The following is a 17,950-nucleotide window of genomic DNA, read 5'->3' as shown; positions in this document are numbered from 1 at the left end:
CCCGAAACGTCAGCTTTCCTGCTTCCCTGATGCTGCTTGGCCTGCTGTGTTCATCCAGCTCTACACCTTGCTATCTCTCTTCCATCAGGAGCTGCCTCATTTTCAGTTACCAATGTGTGAGCACAATATATATGTCATCCAGATGACATGAACAACAGACCACTGAGCAACAGGGACAATTGTACAACAAGTTGCTGATGGAACGAAGCTATAAACCAGAATAGGTGAATTCTAAAAAATTATAATCAATTCATAAATCCCATAATGGAATAATCCAAAGAAAAAGAAGCTGAATGGATGTAGTGAACAGATGAAGAATTTTAATATCATTTTAAGTTTTGGAGGTGACAGCCTATTGGTATTATTGCTGGACTGTTCATCCAGAGATGTAGGTAATGTTCTGGGGACCTGGGTTCAAATCCCACCATGGCAGATGGTGGAATTTGAATTCTGGAAATATCTGGAATTGGGGGTCTAATGATGACCATGAAACCATTGTCAATTGTTGGTAAACACCATCTGGTTCACTAATGTCCTTTAGGGAAGGAAACTGCCATCCTTACCTAGTTTGGCCTCCATGTGACTCCAGACCCACAGCCTTGTTGTTGATTCTTAACAGCCCTCTGGGCAATTAGGCATGGGCAATAAATGCCCAGACCCTGTAAATGAAAAAATAAACTGTGCTAATAAAGGAAATGGACAATGTTCAACCCATAGATCTAGCTTTGACTAGATTCTACATACCAGAGACAAAAGGTCATTTGGTATGACCTCTTCCATTTTTAAGTGATTTTTCTGTTCAGTTTGGCTGATTGCACAAGTTAATCACTGTTGAATATTCTACCATGACAGGCCATGTTAACAGGGACATGTCTGGCAAAAGGGAAGTAAAAATCCCTCAAAATTGCGTAGGGTTAAAGCAGCAAAGCAGGTGGTTGTTGACATTAAAAGTTACTGAAATTTGGGTGTCACAATTCATAACATAAAGTGTGTTAACTAGAAATAAGTCTAAAAATAAAGTCTTCAAATAAAATATCACTGAACAAAGACATATTTTATCAAAGCTTTCCAAAATGTGCTCATCAGGATAATTCACAAGAATACCAATTCAAGAGGAAAGATGAACATTTATGTTGCATGAGAGGGAAGTGCTGATTTGTTGGTAAGAGGACTCTGGTTGGTATAGGCATTGCCATGGAAAATGCACTCATTAATGCTGATTGACAGTTAACAGCCAAGCTTTATTTAAATTTTAAACTAGGCATGTTGACTGTGATTAGTCATGGCCTTGCCCTGAGAGATAAACTCATGAATGAGTGCCAACTATTTTGTTGAGTTGAAACAGGCATGGTGTCTTTCCGTCTACAATGAACATGGATCTGTGCATTAATATATGTAGCTTCTAATGGTATTTAATGTGAATTTGACTAATTGGTTAGCAGTGTAATTATTTGCACACCAGGATCATCTAGCAAATGTTGTCCAATTGCAGAATCATGTCACATGTTGGACACTGTGTTGCAGGTTTCATAAGGGTGGGCTGGTTGGGTACAAGCATTGCCTTTCTTGTCGCAGAAAACCAAAGGGTATACTGTTTGATGTGATCTGCCAACATTTAGGATGGATGGCCAATATACTTGGCATCACAATGGCATTGAAATTGATACACATTGCTCATCTGTATGGTAGGTAGAATGTTTTTTTGGCTTGATGACAGCATCCAGTCAATGGTAAATACTCGTGTTGCTACGACATAGTTACAGAGTGAAAGGCTAGCTTCAACTCTTGTTCAATTTTTTGAGATATCCTGCCCTTCTGATAATCTGAGGTAGACTGAACACTTTTCAGGACCAAGAATGACTAATCTAGGGCCTTTCATTAGTTTTGATAATACATTGCATGAGAAATAATCTGACCAGGCTAGACATTATGATGCAGAATGCTTCTGATGTAGACTATTTCAGCATCACGCAGGGTAAATAAATAACTCAGGTCCTATTTATAAGGTTGTTGATATGGGCAATCTTATACCATGTCAAATAAAATAGGGTAGATATTGAATAGAGAATAAGAGAGATACATGGCGACTTGAAAGGTTTAGTGACAAAAAAAGGCAAATTTCTTCATGAAATTGATTGAAATTCACTTGTAAAGTATTAGGAATATCGGTGTATACAAATGTTTGTGTAATCTATGATTTTAATAAAATATAAAATGAAATCTTAAAAATTATTTCATTGTTGTGTGTGTACCTTGCCTTTAAGCGAGGTCACTTTTAATGGTGCCATGTGCTGAGTGTATACAGTGTTGTGACTCTGCCTGGCAGTTTTTTTTCCTTTATTCATTCACAGGATGAGGGAGTCGCTGGCTAGGCAGCATTTATTGTCCATCCCTAAATGCCCAGAGGGCAGTTAAGAGCCAACCACATTGCTGTGGGCCTGAAGTCACATGTAGGCCAGACCAAATAAGGATGGGTTTTCCCCCCAACAATCAGCAACGAATTCACAGTCATTAGTAGACCCCTTAATTCCAGATAGTTATTGAATTCAAATTCCACCATCTGCCATAGTGGGATTTGAACCAAGGTCCTCAGAACATTATCTGTGTCTCTGAATTAATAGTCCAACGATAATACCACTAGGCCATCACCTCCCCAGTATTAGCCTGCTGTAGCTCTGCAAGCTGCACACACAGAAATCAGTTGGTTTGTTGCAATGTCTGTATCATAACTTGTAATGTCATTTACTGTTTTAGAGGCTGTCCTTCCCATTACCAATCACTCATTCACTCAACCTGCTTAAAAAGCTAAGCACTTTCTCAGTCAGTCACCACCACTTCAAATTCCTTTGTTCATGAAACCAAAGTGTGACTTCCCTGAAAAGATAAGAAGGTAGAAGGTGATGTTATGATATAATGTAAGGATCCACCATTCACAAAGGACCACAGGCATCTCTGTTAGAGAGACACATTTGGTTACATGTAGCTTAAAGGTAGTCATTCCACAAGCATGGGGCAAGGTGAGGATGTGGAGACTCCATGAGGTATCACAGAAACTTCTACAATTGCACTCAAGCTCTTGGCTTTTTTTTACACCACACTTGACCTTATGGCAAGGGTGTGAACAATTGGTCATGGAGTCATAGTGTTATACAGCACAGAAACAGACCCTTCGGCCCAACTCGTCCATGCCTACCAGATATCCTAAACTGACCTAGTCCCATCTGTCAGCATTTGGCCCATACCCCTCCAAACCCTTCTTATTCATGTATCCATCCAGATGTCTTTTAAATGTTGTAATTGTACCAGCCTCTACCACTTTCTCTGGCAGCTATTTCCATACATGCACCACCCTCTGCGTGAAAAAGTTACCTGTTAGGTCCCTTTTAAATCTTTCCCCTCCCGTCTTAAACTATGCCGTTTCATTTTGATCTCCCCTGTCCTGGGAAAAAGATCTTAGGGTTTCACCCTATCCATGCCCCTCATGATTTATAAACCTTGATAAGGTCACACCTCACTATCCGACGCTCCAGGAAATATAACCCCAGTCTTTTCATCCTCTCCCTAAAGCTGAAACCCTCCAACTCCAGCAACATCCTTGTAAATCTTTTCTGAACCCTTTAACAGTATCTTTCTTATAACAGGGAGTCTAGAATTGAACGCAGTATTCTGAAAGTGGCCTAACCAATGTCCTGTACAGCTACAACATAACATCCTAACTCCTGTACTCAATGCACTGACTAATGAAGGCAAGCATGCCAAATGCATTATTCACCACCCTATCTACCTGTGACTCCACTTTCAAATAACCATGCACCTGCATCCCTAGGTCTGTTTGTTGAACAACACTCTCCAGGACCTTGCCATTAACTGTACATGTCCTGCCCTGATTTGCCTTATCAAAATGCAGCACCTCACATTTACCTAGATTTAACTCCATCTGCCACTCCTTGGCCCATTGGCCCATCTGATCAATATCCCATTGTACTCTGAGGTAACCTCCTTCAATTTTGGTGTCATCTGCAAACTTACTAGCCATAGCTCCTGTATTCACATCTAAATCATTTATATAAATGGTGAAAAGCAATGGACCCAGTATCAATCCTTGTGGCATACCGCTGGTCACAGGCCTCCAGTCCAAAATACAACGCTCTACCACTGCCCTCTGTCTCCTACCTTCAAACCAATTTTGTATCCAGTTGGCTAGCTCCCCCGGATACCATGTGATCTAACATTGCTGACCAGTCTACTATGTGGAAACTTGTTGAACGCCTTGCTGACACCCATGTAGACAATGTCTACCAGTCTGCTTTCATCAATCTTCTTTGTGTCTTGTCAATGGATGAAAATGATTCAAGACTTTTCCCACTCGTCATCTCTCTGGATGTAGTTAAGGACAATGTTGTTCTTGGCTGTGATATCTCCCAGAGATAAATATCCCTACAGCTTAATTCCTGCTGCCTTCCCCTACACTGCAACTGTGGCTACACTTCAAATGTACTTCATTGGCTGAAATGTGCTTTGTAAAAGCTGGAGCTTGTGAAAGGCATGACTGAAATGCAAAATGTTCCTTTTTCTTTAAAATGCAGACAGCGTACATACTGTTAAATGAAACTACGTTGAAATTATAGCTAAAACTCATTAGACTGTAAACTCAGATCAGCCAGTGCATGTTGTTTTCCTGCTGACTCATGTACAAGTATGTACGAATGATTTAATACCTGCGCTGAAATCAGATGGATTTTAGTATGAAATAAATTGGTTAATGTTGTCTACCCAATTTTCTAATAATCTGAGGTCAATCTGTCTTTTCAAAAATGTTTTTATATTCACTCAGCTTCCAATCTAGTTTCATTCATTAATTTCCCCTGAGATTTCTGACCATATTGTTTCCTTAACACCATAGAGCCGTCTTTTTCTGTTAAATTGAAAACACAGGTGTCTGTTACCTGGCTTAGATGAAGAGTAGTTGCAGGATGTCTGGGGAATTCAACAATTGAATGGATCAAAAAATGCAAAGCTACCAGGAAATAATGTTTGCTCCATCTCTATGGAAATGATATCTGGCCATTGTTTCTCTTTGCTGAACTAAAGAATCTCGTTAACTTCCTCCATTCCCTCTCTAGCTTGGAAATGCTGATTCCTATCAAGTTCCTTGTAGTAAAACTAATTTTATACATTAACCTAACACTCAGTCATAGCACAGAAAGGTAACCTTCAGTTCTCCAAAGTCATCTTCAGACCATGAAGACCCAATTTTAAATTAACCTGCTGACTGGAATGTGAGGTGATAGGGTTGGATATCTGTGTAACAGATCACCTGAATTTATGCCCCATTGAATTCAATCACAGTCATAAGACTAATCAGTTATGACTCGTGACAATCATTTACCAATGATGATCGGAAATAGTGCTCAAGTGCAAAGATTTTGATCCGATAGCTAGAATGGTCAAATATACAACTGGCATCTCAAAGCAGTGTGCTATGCATTCGGACCAGCCTTCTGGTACAACCTCCCATCCAGGACTGTCAAAGCTTTATACTTCAGCAAATCATAAAAGCTTCTTTGGCAGCATGTCCCAAACCTACAACTTCCACAGTCTGGAAGGACAAGGGTGCTAAGCACTCAGAATATTTAGTGTCTCTCTCCAATTTCCAGACTGTAGACTTAAACCCCTCTTGCTGTTATTTCATGGCACATGTCACACATAAACATACTCATAGACATTGTCACCATTGTTTCTCCTGGATCTGAATTCCACAGCCTCACGACTTTCTGTGTTGGAGAGTTCATGTGGTCTAATGTGAGTGTCCCTACCTCTAAACCAGAAGGTCCGACCTTGGTCCTTGATGGCAATGCAGGATGTGTCATCATTGAAAGAATTCTTCAGAGGCTGGCATCTGCCTAGCAATTAGACTGCTGTAGCTCTACATGCTGCACACAGAAAATCAGTTGGCTTGCTGTAATGTCTGTTTCATAGCTTGTAATGTGATTTTGTGTTTTATATAAACTAATTGAACGAGCTGTTCAGAGGCTCGCAGCTTATTACCAATCACGCCTCATTTACAAATGCATATCCTTTGAAAGTAGCACTTCCTCTCACTGCGTCAGGCATTCTGGGTTCAATAACCCTGACATTCACCCTTTTATGTCAGCCAGTGCTCCCTGATTGGACCAGATTAATAGCCCCAATCAGGGAACTCATGCACCATGAGATCCCGCTGGCTGTCCTTGTTACAATCATTGCAATACTGTGGCCAAAATGATTGATAATCAATCTGTAAATGTTTCTGAGACACTTATGGCAGGCAGTGAGAAAGCATCCTGGACAGAACCATGAGGTGGCTGTAGCTCAGCAGTCTCCCCATGTACAGATCCTTGCCATCAACAAGTGTTTTCCTTTCTATGAAGGACTACCACACACACTCTTCGGGTGGAGACTCCTCTCCTGTCCACTACTTTTGAATATTTTACAATTAATCTCTTGTCTATAGCTCCTTGAAACAAACCCCTCAGTGACTAGAAACAATTTGTTTGCCTGTACCCATTGCCATTTCATAATTTTAGACAAATGTGCTGTCCTTATGCAGTCTGTATTTGACTCCGTCACACTTTCATATTGCGGATACTTATCTGTCCTCTAATGTGGCTTACCAAGCTCCTCTATTTTATCCAGGACAACTAGAGCTGGAAAATAATTACTGTGGAGAGAGAGAAACAGTTAATGTTTTGAATTAATTATGACTCAAGACATTAACTCCGTTTTTCTCTCAACGCAGATACTGCCCAACCTGCTGAGTTTCTCCAGCTTTTTTCTGAATTTTATTATTTCAAATTTCAAGCATCTGCAGCATTTTCTTCAATGCAATAGTTATTCACTTGGCCAACCATGCACACATCCTTACAAAGAATGCAAATGAATACAGAGTCCATTAGAAAATGGAAGACAAAGGTCAGAATCTTGCCAACACTGCAGGGGAGTGTGGGGGCGAGTTGGACACAATGAATATGTGGCAATTTGGAATGCAGCTCCTCTTGCCTTGTTTCCACCTACTAGTCATCTTTCTGGAGGTAGAACCCCTGCTGCAGAAACTGCTTGCCAAGAAACATTACGTTTCTAATCGAGGCATTAAAACTCTCTTCTATTTTTGAATGCAGCTAACTGTTGTGAATGGTACACAGGCCTCTCTCTGCATCCACTCCTTGGCAAGTGAGAGACGCAATCTCACAAGCAGGTGGTCAGTGCCACATTTCTGATGTTACTGTACTGGCATGGATCTTAACATAGATATGATGTTGTCATACTGGTCAGCCATCACCTAACAGCATGATAGAACATGTTTGAGAGGTTGAGTGGCCTACTTCTATACATAAGTTTCCTCAAAAGAAAGTGTAACAGTACGTGTATGAGATTGCCTATCTGTCCAGCCTGGGTGACAGGTTGGCAATAAAGTTTAACACCCAGTAGTCCGAAATAATGATATCTGATAATAGGAACACCAACAGCAGAAATTATACCTTACCTGACAAACATTTTTATTAGAATAAAAGAATAGAGTTGTGGAGTTGTACAGCATGGAGATAAACCCTTTGGTCCATGCCGACCAGATATCCTAAATTAATCTAGTCCCATTTGCCAGCATTTGGCCCTCTAAACCCGTCCTAGTCATATACCCAACCAGATGGCTTTTAAATGTTGGAATTGTACCAGCTTCCACCACTTTCTCTGGCAGCTCATTCCATTCGTCCTCTGCATGAAAAAGTTGCCCCTTATGTCCTTTTTATACCTTTCCCTTCTCACCTTAAACCTATGCTCTTTAGTTTTAGACTCCCCTACCCCGGGAAAAAGACCTTGGCTATTCACACTATCCATGCCCCTCACGATTTTGTAAGCTTCTATAATATCACGCCTCAGTCTCCGATGCTCCATGGAAAATAGCCCCAGCCTAGTCAGCCTCTCCCTATAGCTCAAAGACTCCAACCCTTGGCGATATCCTAATAAATCTTTCCCGAACCCTTTCAAGTCTCACAACATCTTTCCTGTAGCAGGAAGACCAGAATTGAATGCAGTATTCCAAAAGTGGCCCAACCAATGTCCTGTACAACCACAATATGACATCCTGACTCCTATAGTTAATGCACTGACCAATAAAGGTAAGTGTACCAAACTTCTTCTTCACTATCCTGTCTACCTGTGACTCCACGTTCAAGGAAAAAATGAACCTGCACTCCAAGGTCTACTTGTTGGTTAAGACTGCTTTAAAAATGCTTTTAAAAATGCAAAGAGAGATTTTTTTTATTATCATAAATTAAGTAATATCACTTAGTCTATGTGCAAATATGTGGAACTGAGCTTTAGTTAGAGTACGGTGCGCATCGTAAAGAACCCTATTATGGGATGGGCGCTATAATCACGGAGGGGATAAAACAAGAAACTGGGTATAATCTGAACAAAGATTTTAATACAAGCTGTTTTAATGGAGTAAGGAAGGTTATCGGAACACTTTTTGGAGGTTTTTAAGATGACTAAGCAAGTGTTGAAAGACCCTGTCCTTTGATCCTTGAATCAGTAACATGGGGACTTTGTATCAGGATTTGTTCAAGAATTTGGCATGGACAGGTTGGACCGAAGTGTCTGTTTCAGTGTTGTATTACTCTGTGACTCTATGACTCTAAGACCATGCTGTCAAACAATTTGGAGAGGGGTAGGAATAGGTGATGAGATTTGATATCTCTAGTACAGATGCAATAGGCTGAATAGCCCATTCCTGGACTGCAGATTCTGTGAGCTTATTATTGTGTGTCTTTAAGGCAGCGCTGCCAAAATTTGATACAGTCAGCAACCTCATTACCTAGTTTGAGTGCAATGTTGTGATGTGAAATCAACAATGCCACAGAGTCATTGGACCTAAACTATTTTAGGTTGGTGCATCTGTATCCTGACCTTATATAATTTTCTGGTGTTGTCAAAACCTGACAGAGTTGAGGCTTGATGTTGCTTTATTCATTATCATTTATTCTTCTGAATTTCTTTTAATCAGCGCTGACTTTTGTTCCTTTTGGAAAAGAGTGAGTCATTAAACTGAATATCTGGTTTAGTGGTTCTGTTAAGGTTTGTGAGCTAGGAACAGTGGAGAGATATTTCCTGTAATTGGTAGACTTTGGTTAGGAAAGTCAGTATGCAAGACACAGGGATAATGCTACTCACCAGCTGGTTGCAAAATGTACATCAATTTTCATAACCTAGTGGATGCGATCATATTCTAAGTGATCGCACTTTAATATTCACTTTTGCAGTCAAATCTCACAGAAATGCTGTAAAAATGAAGTGACGCTTCAAGACCCAGTGAAAATTCAAGTGCGCTGAACCTGGGTCACTTTTTACTATTCATATTTATTTATTTGATTTACGTTTGGAAGTAAACATGCAAGTGTTTGTAAGAGCTGACAAGTTGTTACTCTGACTGGACAGTGTGTTCATGATGGTGCAGTGAGTTTATCCAGGAAGTAGCTAACAGAGAGAAATTAAGCAGGATGCTTCAGATTCGATCCCTTGTTAGCTGAGCTCAGCAGGATCAACTATAAGGTTGCTGTAATTGACTCAATGCTCCCAGGTTAGGAAGGAGACAGTCTTCTTGCATGCCAAGAAATCAATAGGATGACAGCAATGTGTTAAATTTACCATGAGCAGAGGTGAAAAATAGCTGCTCGTGAATTGGTGCGCCTTCTGGGCCTTATCAGTTGAAGTCTGTGTAAAAAAGAATTGAGAAAATATGTAGAAATCAATGCAGAACTCTATTTTATACACATGTCCTACAGGCGCCAGACTCATATAAGCAACAAAAGTAAAACTTCCCAGCAAATACCCTGATCTCTGTGTCAGAGAAAAGTGCATTTGAGTCCCACCCATGAACCTTAAGCTAGGCTGACGCTCTGGTCCAATATTGAGAGTGTGCTGTGTTGCTGGAAGTGCTGTATATTTGTCTAAAATGTTAAAATGAAGATCTATCTCTCTTCTCTCATGGTTTTTTTCTCATAAAAGACTGAGGCATTTCTCTCTGGAAGTCCAGATCAGTATTTGTTCCTCAAATATTACTTAAAGGCAGATTATATGCTCATTATCAAATTGATGTTTGTGGGATCCTGCTATGTTCAAATTGGTTGTCAGTTTTCCCAAAAGTGACTACACTTCGAAAGCATCTCATTGGCTTCAAGGTTTTTTGGACCTGCTGAGGTTAGGAAGGTGCTACAGAAATTCAAATCATCATTTGCCTATCAATCTGCCTGGTTAGGGCTCACAGGATAAAGTATGAGCTCCCACAGTGAGATGCTAGCACCGTACCCATGTTCATCAACCTGAGCTTTCAGGTGAGCGAATTTTCCCAGAGAAGCCAGGATGGGTGAAGTTACCTTGAGCATGGAAAGTGAAGGAATGATCAGCCTGGGAGTTCAACATGAAGCATGATTGTGGGAGAACCAAGTAAAGGTTACAGTAATCATGATAAAATACCAAGGATTCTGACTGAACACTCGCTTCACCGGGTCTGACATTCATACTGTGCTGCCCACGCTATTGTTAGCTCGAGATTTACTGATCAAATTAGTATTTGAAGAGCAGTGGCATGTTTCTGTAGATGAAGAACTGCACCTCATATTGGAGAATGCCAACTATGTACTCTTCTCCAAAGAAATAACAAAACAGCATATTCCACTGAAATGTTGGAGTACAGAAGGAAACCTGATAGATCACTCCATAGAGAGATTGAGCAGCAATCAGGAAGCTACTGTAATGGCCCCTATATAATCCCACTGAATAATTGTTAACTCTCAGATCTAATTACCTTAAGATCCTTTTGAGGGGCTAATTATGCCCATGCCTTCAAACATACTTTGAGAAAGTGCCTGAGTTGCTCCAGAAACACAGGCATCCCTCATCCTATTTAATCCAATTGGTAGCACATCATGGATGAGTTCAGAGACTCAATGAGCTTGGTCATGGGAGATTGTCAAGGTTGATATTTTCCACAACAAAGTATTATTTTGGGAAACAACCAGAAACTGCAATCTCGGCTAACATACTCTCCAGTCATGTTGGGGGTGCTAAAGGACAATTTTAACATTCCAAATTTCTGCATGTCCTAATTTATCTCATGCCAGCATTCAAACCAAGGAACCTTGAGGCTAATGTGTTATGCCAGAGATTTGACTACTGGATTGTTATTTATATAACATAGCTGCACAGGAGTGAGAATGTTTATTCATGAAGTGCGGCGTGTTCAAACAGTGGAGATAACAAATCCTTGCTGGTGTTTCTTTGGTCTAATATGTGATGTTGCCCTTTCACTTCAGTAAGGAAGATGCACTTTGCAATAGATATTAGATCATCAGCAAGACAGTAAATTACTTAAATAGTCCAGAGCTTGAGTATTGTTGAAAAAAAGACATGTGTGTTTTGAAAGCTCTGGTTATTCAAGAACAAATCAAAGGCATCTGATCATACAATAGCCTCTTCAAATGACCAATGAAAATGTGGACTCATTTCCCCTAACTCCAACTGTGGTATATGGTTTTGAAACTTTTGAAACACAGCTAAACATTGATGATGATCTCAGCTGTTGTGATGATGACCTCAGCCCTCCAAACGTGTTAAAAGTGACATCTATTAGAGCTGTAAGAATAGTTTTTTTTAAACCTGCGCCAGATTTCCTGTCAGTCAAAGCAATCCGGTATCCAACATTCAGAATGAGCCTGCAGTTGGATAAGATTTTCTGGACAATCAATAACTTACACTGATAACCAGATTAGTATTGTCAGTCAAGCCTGCAATGTGAGCACTTGGGTGTACCGGAAACGGTATAAATTAATACACCTACATTTGCAAGTAGAAAGAATATACGCACCCATTTCAACTCAACAAATTAGGTAATGCCCTGATGAATCAGAATGAATCTGTCTATTTTGAAATCTATACAAAGTCTGGCAGTTAACAGTCAATTATCATCACTTGCTGCCTTCTCCTGATAATGCCTCCACTGATTACAACCCATATGCCAATCAATCAGCACTCTCCACTCAGACGATATAAATGTTATTTGCCCCTTACTTTGCTATTTCCTGTGAATTCACCAGATAAGTGGAAGACAAAATGCTGCTACAGAATGTGTCTTCTTTTGCAAATATTCAAAGGACTTAAAGCTCATTGTTACTGTCTGGATGGCTTACTGTATGGAAAAAAGAACTCTATATTCTTAACATAGGTAGTACCATCTTTATTAATGCCTGTGAAAGTTGATCCTCTGGCCTAGCCTGACAGTTAGTTACTGCCGAATGAATGCGGTGCTGTTGAAATAAAAAGCAACATTGGAGGGAGGCCATGACAGCTTAGAGGGTTTCTGCTTTGTGAGGTGTCACACTGAGCCACATAGAGCAGAAACATCTCAGCTTTAATCCCTGAGTTAACAGGTAAACACACATGGTTGTATTGAAGTCTCTTCCAGCAACCAGAATGGAAAACCCACCACCATTTTCTCAGGGCAACTAGCAATGGTCAATAAACACTGGTTGTGCCAATAATGTTAACATTCAGAGAATGATGGAATGTTCTTTAAATGTGTCAAAGATATGGGTTGTTACTATAAATTTGGATTGGTAACCGTCTAGAAGGCTCATTGACTAGTGACATTCATAGTGCAGCTTGAGACAGCACATCTTTTTAAAGAAAGAACTTTTCTTGTGATATGTACATTACCAACAAATGTTAGTATTTATAGCACAGCTCAAGGTGTACACTTATAAAGATGGTGGTGAGCCTTCACTTTGGAAATGTTGGTCTCTATCTAGAGTGTTTGCTTCCAGTACTCTGTTAAGTAATGAGGTTCCACGTTTTTGGCCTAGCAGCAGTGAAGAAGAATGTTGGTATTGTGTGTGATTTGGAGGGGAACTTTACGTGATGGTGGCTTCATTATATGCTAAATGTTCTTCAAGCTAATGAAGAAACTTTGACATGTTGCTGCAGTGCAACCAGCATCTGTGGCCCTTCATAACCATATTCCAAGTGAACCTCCAACCTTCACTGGCCAAGCATTCCTGTTCTGTTTGCACTTCCAAAGTATTCTAACCAGCAGATCAAACTATTCTGGGCATCCACTGTGAAATCTTATTGAATCTACCAATTGTTCCTCTCCATCTCTTGCCCTTGTCACTTTAGTAGAACCAATTGATTCTCTCATTTATTTGTCCATTTTCAATGTGGAAATGTATTACATAAATCACTAAGAACATTGAGACATTAACAAAGCACTATATCCACCCACCGTGTGCACAGTAGAGGCAGTGTATACCATCTACAAGAGGCACTGCAGCAACTTATCAAAACAAAAGCACCTTGCAAAAACCCAAACTTGGTCACCCCAAGCAGGATGAAGCAGCAGATGCAGGGGAACACCAGCACCTACAACTCCTCTCCAAACCACACACCATCCTGATTGGGAGCTGTATAGCCATTCCTTCACTGTCACTGAGTTCATCTCCTGAACCTCCCTTATTAACATTACTGTGAATGTACCAACGCAGTATTGACTTTAATAATTTGAGAAGACCACTCACTACCACCTTCTCAAAATCAATTAGAATGGGCATCAGATGCTGTTCTTGACAGCAATGCCCATGCCTCGTGAAATAATAAAAAAATGCTAAAAATGCTCTATGTTATTTAAGTCTAAATGACACAAAGAATTCAGGTGAGGGACAAGCATGCAGTTTAATGTGAATATCCAAAACATTACAATTTGTGCTGTGCCCCTACTTGCCTCTGGAAGTGGCAGCTCACTCTCTGTTTCACTGTTGCAATATATTGAATGGTATAAAAGTTGCTGCATATACGCAGTCGATGCAAGCTAAAGAAAGTTTAAGTCTTCTTTTTACATGTCTAGTTATATAAAAGCATAATACACTTTACTTCATGCCAATCACCATTTCTGTCACCGGAGATTAGTAAACTGCAAAAGCAGAGTTTCATCCCTTCAGGAATTAATTGTTGGAAATTTTAAAACTGTAAAATTTTGATGCTTTTTATACTTTTCATTTTTGTCTGCTTATCTTCGCCATATTTCTTTCTTAAACCAATTAACTTTTCCCCATGCTTATTGCTGTTTCTGTACCTGATTTGACTTTAAATTTGTGCACTCTAATGTACCTCCTTCTTAGTTCTGGAAGTTCTATTTGCTGAGGGAAAGAGACACAGTTACTTGTCCTGCTCACTATTCCTCCCTTCACAGCTATCAGCTCCCTAGTTTCAATAGTTAAAACTAAACACAGTTAAAAACTAAACGTTCAAAGGCAAATGGAAATCACAGCAGGTTCCATTAGCTATCTTGTTTCAGTAAATTATGGCTCTTTGAAACACTGTGTTGAAACATAATGTGCCATGCGAAGACTGGAGGACATTACTGCTGGCATATCTTTTTAAGGTTGAAAAGAAAGTGTAAAGAGTAGCTGGTCCAGGAGTGAAATCCATTGGCAACAAGATAGGTCTCAGAAAGAAGCATTTTCAATGAGGATCATTCTCACTTAAACCACTGACTGAAAAATGGATGGGTTTACACTGGAAGTTTTACAGCTCTCCCATTGAAGTAATTGTGAAATGGAATTTGAGCAGAGAGTGAAACAAGACGGGATATCAAAATCACCCAACTCCTCTAGATAAAAATGACCTCTCACGATCTCAACGTCAGTCCAATTAATTTCATCTGACGAGGATTATATAGCTCTGCTGCCTTTTGCAGCCTTTAGCAGGACAGAAAATGACAGACAGAATCAGCCCTGTGTACAGATTCGGACAGGCCACCTATTAGAAACCATCAGCATTCAGGAAGTGATGAAGTAGGTGAAGCGTGAATGACTTGAAAGCCAAAAAATCAGGAATAAAACCTAGGTACAGAGAGAATATACTGCAATCTAATGTACCATTATTTTTATAATTACTGACATTGAGAGCATACAGCGAGAGATGCATGCCCTGAATTGGTTCCAGGTCTCTGTAGAATGTTAAATTTATGCCCTGCCGACAGCCCGATTGATTGAAAAAAGTAGTACAGTGAAAGGAACTGGTTCATTTCCTCTTCTGCATGCTGCCCCCACTTTATTGGTGAAAGTGGCAATTCCAGCTGAGAGACTAAATGCTGCCTCACCGTTTCAGCTTCAGTGAGCACTGGACTGGCCAGATTGTTGGACACCAGGGAGTTGGAAGTTTAATTTGATCCTGCTCTTCTCCGACACCCACAGCCACCAGCAGGAGTCAGAGAACATCTCAGTGTTTGCCGCCGTAATGTAGGGTCTATTTTAACTCAAACTCTCAAGGCAAACCCGACTTGCTGGTACCCAGCTCCCGACATCTGTATCTCAACAGCTTGGCCGTCGTTGGTGTACGGTAGATTGTTGGCAGCCTTTTCAACTGTGACTGGGGCAGACAACTCAGTCTTTGCCCGGCCTCCATCGAGTCCTAGAGCCATACAGCATTGAAACAGACCCTTTGGTCCAACCAGCCCATGCCGAACATGTTTCCAAAGTAAACTAATCCCACCTGCCTGCGCTTGCAAAAACCTTTCCTATTCAAGAACTTATCTAAATGTCTTTTCAACATTGCAAACATTCCTGCATCCATCACTTTCTCTGGCAGTTCATTCCACACATGAACCACTCTCTGTGTAAAAAAAGTTGCCCCTCATTTCCCTTTTAAATCTTTCTCCTTTCAATTTAAAAATATGGCTCCTAGTTTTGAACTCCCCCAACCTAGAGAAAAGATTCTTGTCATTCATCTGGTCTCGCTCCCTATGATTTTACAAACCTCTACAAGGTCAACCTTCAACCTCCTACACTCCAATGAAAAATGTTCCAGCCTTTCCACTCTATTTTTATAACTCAAACCTTCTATTTCCAAGAACACTGTGGTAAATCTTTTCTGAACCCTTTCCAATTTTAATGGGTGATGAGAAGTGGACACAATATTCTAGCAGAGGCCTCACCAACATCCTCCACCATCTCAACACGATGTCCCAAATCCTGTACTCAAAGTCTGATCAATGAAGGCAAGCGTACTCAATGGTCCTGGATGGTCCCACTCTCCAAACCCCATCCCCCCTCCCACCACCCCACCCAACCTTCAAACAAGTTGCAGAATGGAAGATGCCATTCTAGCTTGGGACAGCAGATTTTCTGAAGAAGAGTCTAGACCCGAAATATCAGCTTTCCTGCTCCTCTGATGCTGCTTGGCCTGCTATGTTCATCCAGCTCTACACCTTGTTGTCTCAGACTTTTGCCCCCGCTGATTTAATGATTGCTTAATAGATTATTCATTTTGCGCAATTAATTGCAACACTGACTTGGAGGAAGTGTAAAAAATGTTGCAAAATTCTTAACCCCAGTCCCAAGTCACCTCCATCGAAACAGGGGTTGGTACTGTATCTGCAAAATAGCATGCCCCCACTCTAGCCCTTTCTCCAAGTAAGTACCGGAGCCTACTAATTGGACAAGCTCAATTTGCAGAGATAATCGGATCAAAAGTATTGCCAATTTAATGTGTGATTATAATCAGGACAAGTCCAATATTATCAGTAAAGGTAAAATTGCTATAGTCGTACTAGACCATAGGGCTGCTTTCTTATTAGAGAGAGAGAGAGAGAGAGATGACTGGTGCTAGTTTAACCTGAGGGTCACCATGCCTTGGGTGAAGGGAGAGGTTGAGAAGGGGAGACTGTCATTGTAACTTTAGCTGGTGCAGTAATTAAACCCACGTTGTTGGCATCAGTCTGTATTGCAAACCAGGCATCCAACCAACAGCTAACTGACTCCCCTGCAAGTCCAATAAGAAGGCTGGAAAAGCCATGAGTAAAGAATGTTACAATTTCTAGGGTCTGGACTGAAGTCACAAGAGGGAACTTACATTTATATAGCACCTGTCACAATTTCAGAACGTCTCAATATTCTTCACAGCCAATGAAGTACTTTTCGAGAGTAGTCACTTGTAATCTGGGAAACGTAACGGATTCTTGTGCACAGTGACCTCCCATATACTGACATGACATAAAGGACCAGATAATCTATTTCATTAATGTCAATTGAGGGATATCGTTCTGGCCATGAAACCAAAAGGTCACTCATTTGCCCTTCTTCAAGTAGTTATTTAAATTTACAGCCCTTTAAAATGATAATGTAAACAAACTGAATCTGCCAGTTACAGTTTAAAGAAAACATTGTCTGCTAGACTGCTTTGAATGACAGTCCAGCATGTGTATGTTAGGAAACGAAAATCTGTTCCTACAGTTTCGATATCCCCATTTACAAGGGGCTGTTATTACAGCTGAGGTAACTATGAACGCTCTGCTGAGTTTCAAAAGCTTGAAATGCAAATATCTCAGCATGGAGGGGTGTCTCCGAATTTTCATCTTCATTGATAGTTTAAAGGGACTACTAAAGGATTCAATATCTTTGATAGGTAGCTGAGTATAAGTTTGATTTTACCATAAATTGATATCTTGAGCTGATTAAAAACCTTATAATGGGTTGAATGATTGAGTTTGCTTCCCCACCAAGTGTATATGAGTATAAGCTTTCTTGGATTGTTAAAGTTTTGATTTTTTCAGCTCGGTATGGCACTTGAGATCTGCCCCTGGTGGATAATGGGTGAGTGGCTATGGAGTTGCATGGGGCTAGGGGGTAGCATGGAGGGGTATGCATGCATGAATATGCATGAAGGGTGCACGGGAATTTGACTGGGGGCGTGAGACAGGAACAAAGGCTAGAAAGCCCAATGCCTTCTAAAACAAATGGGCCAAAGACAGACAAGACTGAGGTGTGCCTTGTGAATAGCCCTCACTGCCCCATGACCACCTATGATCTGCATTTGGGATTGAGGAGCCTGGGTATATCCTGTTGCCCACCTTACCAGAGCAATG

At 40.5% G+C, this 17,950-nt stretch overlaps 1 protein-coding gene across 1 annotated transcript in view; it reads left to right on the top strand.

The window, feature by feature from the left end:
- LOC109937103 (dedicator of cytokinesis protein 2-like) overlaps nt 1-17,950 on the top strand; it is a 587,118-nt gene that overhangs the window by 259,116 nt on the left and 310,052 nt on the right. The window lies entirely within an intron of this gene.

The sequence above is a fragment of the Rhincodon typus genome, chromosome 12 (assembly GCF_021869965.1).
Source record: "Rhincodon typus isolate 14 chromosome 12, sRhiTyp1.1, whole genome shotgun sequence".
Lineage (NCBI taxonomy): Eukaryota > Metazoa > Chordata > Chondrichthyes > Orectolobiformes > Rhincodontidae > Rhincodon > Rhincodon typus.
This window is presented reverse-complemented; position numbering and strand designations above follow the sequence as displayed.